An 8,020-nucleotide genomic window follows, 5' to 3' on the forward strand; every position below is an offset into this window, starting at 1 on the left:
CTAAATAATTTTTATTTTTAACTAAGAACATATTAGTTAGAATATAACAGCACTCCTTAAGTGTCCCACCCTTACAGTGGTACATGCACTCTACCTGTCCTCTGAGTATAAGTTTTGTCCCTTTTTACCTAGTAAGATTTTTTTTTTTCACTTTAAGGAAGTAGCAGAAACAAGAGCTTCTTCTAATTGCCATTTCTATTGCAAATCATTTTTCCCTTTCAAGCTAAGTTAATAATACTCCTCATATTTGAGTATTGCAGTTTTAAGGGTCACTAATCTAGCTACCTATAATCGATATAATTAGCAAGACTAGAGCCCTTCAAAACTGAAGGTGCTCTTGTTTTTGAAAAATCACTCTGCTTTTACTTAGTTTAAGAGGAGATATTTGATGATGTAATGCAGTAGCTTTAATACACTTGGTGTTGTACATTAGATAAATGCTCATTACTTGCCAAGTTAAGTTTTACTTTGTCTCCTGAAAAAAATAATTTTTTACTGTATACTGTTAATTTTTTAAACTGGCTTTAAATACACTTGATCCAAATGAATTTTCTTAAAAATAAAAAATCCAAGAGTGGAAAATTTAACCCGACTGTGGTATGCTATATCTATAAGTTTGAATTATAATGTCCTAGATTAAGTCAAAATTATCATATATTATCAAAACTAATTTTAAAAAAAATCAGCTATAAAATTTATTACAATTAATTTGTTAGGTTTAAGGCAAAGAACCCACATATTAACTATATGAGGGACAGAGGTTGGACCTCTTCATACTTATGACAAAAAAAATGTATGATAAAGAATACCAGATATATAGGCATTTATGGCTACAATCAACGATGAAAATTATCAAAATTAGTATTGCATTTTAAAACGATCTGTAAAGATACAACATCTAGACAGAAGATACCACAATGCATTTATTAAAAACTTTTATAAAAGTAATTATTACCACAACTTGCTACCACTGTTGATATAAAAACTTATAATTCTTATTCTATGTAAGCCAAACGAATACCAGGAAAGAACCTATTAAACACTCCTTTCCAACGATGCATATTGACAAAATTTCTGTAGCATTAAGTTCGAACTGCAAAAATCAGTCAAATTAATGCAGTAGATACCAATAATGCAGGAAAATATTCTATTTATCAGTTCACACAACTTAAAAAATGCTCAGTAGCTTGGTTTAACTCACAGACACATTATATGTGACTCAGTATTAGCATGGCTACTTCATCATTGCACTTGTCAAACCTACACTCACCAACCCATGCATAATTTTTTTTAAAGTATAAAATATCAGAAATTTCGGAATTTGCTACATTAGAAGCAAAATTTTACCAACAAAATGAGACTGATATGCCTACAACAATAAAAGCAACAACTTAAAATATTACTGAATGCACATTTTTTAAATGATCAATCAATAACTAAAAATTCCTAATAAAATATCTTGCAATTTGCAACAAAAATGGGTAGTTTTAAGCAAGGTTTAGGACAGAATGGATTAATCCACGGTTTAAACCCTCCTGTCCAAAATCCTTTTACCCAAATTATGTCACAATTTTATCTAAACAATACTTCAAAGGTAAAATAATATGGAACTAATAACATATTGATAATTAAATCTACTAGAGAATATTTGTTTATAAAAGTATGATGTTCTATTAATATTGTTTNTTCTGTTACATCATAATAGCAAATCCCAAATTATGTCACAATTTTATCTAAACAATACTTAAAAGGTAAAATAATATGGAACTAATAACATTGATAATTAAATCTACTAGAGAATATTTGTTTATAAAAGTATGATGTTCTATTAATATTGTTTGACTCTTCAATGTGAACATTAAACAAAGGAAGATTAATCAAGTTCAATTGGCCCTCTTAACATTCAGTAGCACAAGACTGAAGTTTTACCTTGCCATACATGTTAAACTATTAGGGACTAAGTGCTTGGTTGGTTATAAACAAGTTTATTTATAGTACTATTCAAGAATATTTTTATTTCATTCATGTTCAATTCTTTTAGCATAGTGGTGATACATCAGTGTCAGTAACTGAAACTGATGTTATGCCTTTCAAAATTGTTAATACATTTTTCAGTTATTTTGTATTTCCGATTCAAATTAATCTATTTATATTTCAAAACAATTTTTCTAATAGATGTCTTTTTTATCATCCTGTAATGCAGGAATTATAAAATTTTTGAAAATATTGTGAAAAATAAAAGGTTAATTTTTTAAAAAAATTATTATTTTTTAATACTGCATTATGCATCCTTACGCAAAAACATGACTTATTCTTTAAATATAAATATGCTTTTAATACTGATAAGGTATAACATAAGATAATACTGATAAGGTATAAGGATACTTTTGCCGTTAAATAAATTGTGGAGCTTCAAAAATTATAAACCTTTCCATATTATATTCTTTTAATAAGTTGAAGTAAATTGTATAAAAAATATCAAATATTTATTGATACATGTAATTATTATGTGTACAATGATGGTTAAACATCAAATTTTTACCTTTTACTTAAGTTCAAGGTTTTGGACACTTTAAGACAAAGACAGTTTTATCCAGTTTAAGACAGTAAAACCTACGTATCCTGTCTAAAACCCCAACCCTGGTTTTAAGTGATAAATTTTGCTAATAAAATAATTAATTCAAGTATAATAGGAAGAAACAGCAAATTTACCTCAACTGTTAATATTAAAGTTGAATAAATCAAAAAAGTCCTAATCAGCCTATTCCTAAATATTTTAACATCTAACAAACATATTTATAATTTAAAAAAACAATAAAAATGTATTTTATTTAAAAAATGTAATACTTTTTTCCCATTTTTGTAAATTTTAGTCTGGTTAGCGGGGTGCAAGAGAAAAGTCACCAAATAATGTACATCACCAATCTGTTTACAAAATGACAGGTGGCATTAGCTGAAAAACCAATAAATGATCTCAAGCAAAGTTTCAAGTTATTCTCAATTAATACTTTTTCTAAATAATCTCCTCTCCTAAATCAATATGCACAATAATTTCTTCGTATTAAGGTTCTTCTAATTTTTCTATTAAATTTTTTCAAATGACAACAATTTCGTTTTACACCCGCCATTTTGATTCAATAACTTGCTGGTTGTTCTAAAAAGTCGACAACATGATACTGTGAGATAAGCGCCTTGATAACCAAACAGTACCTGTTACTTATTTAGGAACTTATATTTAAGATAATAAATATATATACCTTGAATTGAGTTATTAAATAAAATTAAATTTTAAATAAGGGAAAAAAGCTATTTCTGCAAAGCAGTTTAGAATAGAAGAAACTTCCCAACAGCATTTGATATTGCTGTAGTATACAATGTTTTCATTATCGAAAAAAAAGGGTGAGAATTTCTCACCCTAAAAAACACAAAAACTCTTGGAAAAAAAAATCATTTCTTTAATTATAATACATTTTTAATGTGTTCTATTTTTTAAAGCATTGAATATTTTTGGTGCATCTTCGTAGAAGATTTTGCCTTTACAAGGTATTTGTCCATCTTACATAAGTGGATAAAAAATTTGAGCGTCTTACATGAAGAAACCTTACCTTACGGTAAACACGTGGTTGCAGAGAAATGTGTTCTGTGGTTGTGTTCTGTTGTTCGAAAAGGTTCTGAACAATTATGGTAAATAAGGAAACTAGATGGGGCAGATGTTGAAAATAATGAAAGATCCAGGAAGAAAAGTGAAACGGATTTTATTCTAAATGGCTTAATTCTAAGCTTTTTCCAAAATGCGAGAAATTCGTGAATTTTGAAATTGATTTATAGAATGTGCAAATTTCTCGCGGTAATAATTTTTTAATGCGAGATTCTCGCGTTATAGTGAAAACACTGGTATACTTGTATATATTTTTTAAATTCACACTAATATCAAGCTCTAATTTTTAACCAATGAGTAATATCAAAATTCAAAACATTTTCTAAAATTAAATTGGGCATTCAGAAAGATATCACATCACAACTGTATATACGTATAGAGAGAAAGAATAAATTATTGCAGTTCGCACATAACACACATAATTTATATAATATACAAATGTACTCTTAAAATTATCTTTAGATAAAACTAGAGGAATATGCATACATACTTTTTTAAAACCAATGTCTCCAGCATATTGTCTGAAACACCTTCTGCACATATTTAAGCCATATTTTCTGATAATTCCATGGTGATTCGCACAAACACGGCTGAAAGTGAAAAAAATAATTTAACATCTTTTCAATACTACCATCCAGGAGTCTATCTAGGTTTTTTAAGAGGTACCTATTTTATGAAAATCTAGACGTAATTTGTGAAAATTAAAAATCATATTGAAAAATCACAAAAATATGGTAAAGTAAGAAAATGTTTTCAAAAATTGTAAGTACAAATAAAAAAAATTTATGATTGGTAAAATTTTACATATTTTCCCCCCAAATATTCAATAATTTTTATTTTTACTATTGTAAAATTTTAGGCATAAAATGTAAAAACCAATAAAATTCATTATCGATAGTTAAAATTTTAACTTGAATTTATGTGTTTAACAGTTATTTTCATTATGAGAACATTTTTGACCATATCAATTACAGAGGGAGAGCACAGTAGTTTCATTTTTAAAAAATTCAAGGGGAAGAGAAGTTCTTACAAACAGGGTGTGAAGCAAATTCTTCTGTTACATCATAATAGCAAATGTGAGAGGGCAATATAACAATATGTGTAATTAACCTGTGATTTATCATTTTTTTCATTGCGATATGAAAACAAAATTTTAAGGGACAAGGAAGAGAATCTTAAAACTTGCTTCTTTAAAAGTATTTTGTGAAAGTACCATTCTTAATTAAGATGAATTTGCGAAAGTACCGCTAAACGGTGGTAAATTTGCCCCGGACAGATCCCTGTCCGTAGTTGGAAAATAATGAATACTTTCGACTTACTTTTATATAAGTGCAGTAATTTATAATACATCATTTAAAACTTGAAAAACTGTTTTAAAAACACACAGCAGTTTAACTGGGGATGAGCATTGGCAGTCTTCTGTGATTCTTTTCTTCAGATTCTCGCAGGCAAGAAATTGCCAAAATATACACAAATACTCCGCACACGCTTAGATATAGAAACCCCACACGAAAGCCATTTGCAGAAAATTTGTCATCAAGGTTAACTTTTTAGCATTACTAAGGGTCTGGTTTAGAAGAAATTTGGGTCTGTTAACGGTACCTTCACAAAATATATTTTTCACAAAAACAGACCCTACACTAATATTTTAACTTATAAACGGACCCTTCACAAAATAATTTAACTTTTAATGGGACTCTTCACAATTTTGTTTATCTTCATTATTGTTTAGTTAATCAAATAAACCCTTCCCAAGGAAGGGGGGGGGAAGACAAATGTAAACAAACTAAATCTTGTCTTAGGCAGACACTTCTGCAGTATAGGCTAAATACCAAATATTTATATGCTGCATCTCTAATTTAGTAGCAGCAATAGCTGTTTATTTCTTAAAATGTAATTTTCTTAATTATAATTTTACATTGTTGAGCATAATCTGGTACGTCTTTACAATTTAATAACTCCTAGAAATTTTTGTTTTGCAATAACGGACCTTATTTGCACAAATTCACAAAAGCAGGACCCTGGGTGAATGTTTGTGACTTAACGTTTATTTTATATTCAAGAATTACGATTATTCACAGTTTTACAAAAACGGACCTTTCACAAAATGTCTGGACAGAACCCTGATTACACATTACAGAACATTTTATTTTCTTAGTCAATGTTTTTCTTTTATACATCCAAGTAAATTGAGTAGAATACAAGAGCAAGATAACCTACATGTAGAATTGAAAAGTGATTCTTACAAAAATGTTCACAATATTCACATTCACTCTCACTTTTATATTTAAATTTTCACATTAATAATAAATATTAATTTAGATCATAAACTTTCGCTTGCATGTTTGGGACAGACAGCAAACATTTTAAAGTAGTAGCTAATTGTATGTAAAAAATATTCAAGGACATGTTAAAAGAAAAGATTTAGTGCAAAAAGTTCAGTTCTCTAAACTATGGAAAAGAAAAAAACACATGCGCCCCACGAAATTCAAAAATTTGTATAGCAGCCAAAAAGAGCAAACTACTTTCCATGCTTTTTGTATTGTAGCCTTGACTTTTTGTTACATAGATTACAGAGGAATACACAAATAACATTTATCAATTATACATAACAACCTCCAGTCTAAAATCATAATGAAATCATGGATCGAATGGATTCATGGAAATAATCAATAAAAATAGCTAACTGAGAATATGCAAATAGTATTCAATAACATGCTGCATAAGAAAGTACACATAAAATTTAATGTAACAATAAATTATAATTTTTTGTAATTTGTTACACGTGTTAGACTGACATAGTTAAAATAATAGGCTTACCAGTATCGGGAACCAGCACCGAATTTTCGAGGATGGCTAAACCAGATATTTCGATGACCCATCGTTTAAAGAAAATAAATTAATGGTGATAAATAACAATAATTCTTATAGCTAATTTGGCTTTTAGCAAAAAATTTTTAAGAATGCTACGCTAGCAAGCGCAAGAAGGGTAGACAAAGTTTCCAAGTATAATACAAATGTGTTGCCACAAAAAAAATTATAAAATTATTCCTCTAACGAAACGTTGCCAACGAAATCAAGGCACGCAAAAATTGCGGTTCCGGTTACTATGTACAGGGCGATTGGCGATCGCAACACTCGAATACGCCATCTGGTGAAAGCGATTCGAACGTTCGAATAGGATGCGTTTAACGCTGGGATTAAATTAGATTTCCGATTTCAAAGATAATTTTTACCCAGATATTTTATGATTTTTTATAATCATTTACCTAGATATTTTATGAATATATTTCATACATAATATTTTCGCTCACAAATTTATTATTTCATATAATAAATGGATTAAATAATTAGTTTCGGTTTCTAGCAGAACTTATAATAAAATCTATAATAATCTTGCACGACTTTAAATAAAACGTGAACATTTTTTCTGTTCCAAATTTTTGTGTATTCTTAGCCATAATATGTTTAGTATAATTATTGCCATGTTTTTATTAACTTTTATTTTAATTACCTCGTAATATTTTCAAAATATCTGCAGAAAAAAAATGGAATTTTTTTCTTTAAAAAATTGGTGAGTTATGACTGAGATTAGTGCCAAATAAATAAAAAAGATTACTANAGGTCTATGTTTGCTTCCTTTTATTTATGTGTGAACAAGTGTTTTCATCTACAAACCTGAGAAAAAATCATTTCAGAAGTAGTTACCTAGAAGTAGTTTACCCTTGTTCCTTAAAATAAGTACATCTCACTTGGAACCTTAATATAAGGAACTTTTAAAAATGTAATCGCAATTTCATTCATCTCATTAAATATTTACATTGAAAATTGCATATAGTATTTTTTTTTATTTTAGATGTTTTTATTTAGCCCACCAAAATTTTTTTCCTCGATTTTTGGCCCTCGACCAGAAAAGTTTGCCCATCCCTGTGTTAGGGGATCGGACAAAAGAAGCCGTGATGTGGCAAAGGACACACTTATCCGCCTTATTAAAAGAGCACCTGAAACTAATTGTTTTCGCACTCTCCCATGTTCTTTTCTCCCCATGTTTCAATCAGGCACAGTATGCATGGCTAGCCACTTTTCGGGACTTTCCTGGAACAAATGAATCAGTTTAGGATGGTGTAAAAACGCAAAAGCTGGGGTGTTAGGGGATCGGACAAAAGAAGCCGTGATGTGGCAAACGACACACTTATCCGCCTTATTAAAAGAGCACCTGAAACTAATTGTTTTCGCACTCTCCCATGTTCTTTTCTCCCCATGTTTCAATCAGGCACAGTATGCATGGCTAACCACATTTCGGGTCTTAGAAAAGCTAAATGCTTTATTTACTTTTGTTTTCGTAAGTCGCGTTTAATTAAA

General features: G+C 29.2%; 1 non-coding gene across 1 annotated transcript; it reads right to left on the reverse strand.

Annotated features, from left to right (window-relative positions):
- Positions 1–1,174: 1,174 nt before the first annotated feature.
- On the reverse strand, positions 1,175–1,251 carry LOC122269333 (small nucleolar RNA U6-53/MBII-28). The gene has a single exon (XR_006225123.1). It is a non-coding gene; the product is annotated as a small nucleolar RNA U6-53/MBII-28 (small nucleolar RNA).
- Between the last annotated feature and the right edge of the window lie 6,769 nt (positions 1,252–8,020).

Source organism: Parasteatoda tepidariorum, chromosome 6 (genome assembly GCF_043381705.1).
Source record: "Parasteatoda tepidariorum isolate YZ-2023 chromosome 6, CAS_Ptep_4.0, whole genome shotgun sequence".
Classification (NCBI taxonomy): Eukaryota; Metazoa; Arthropoda; class Arachnida; order Araneae; family Theridiidae; genus Parasteatoda; species Parasteatoda tepidariorum.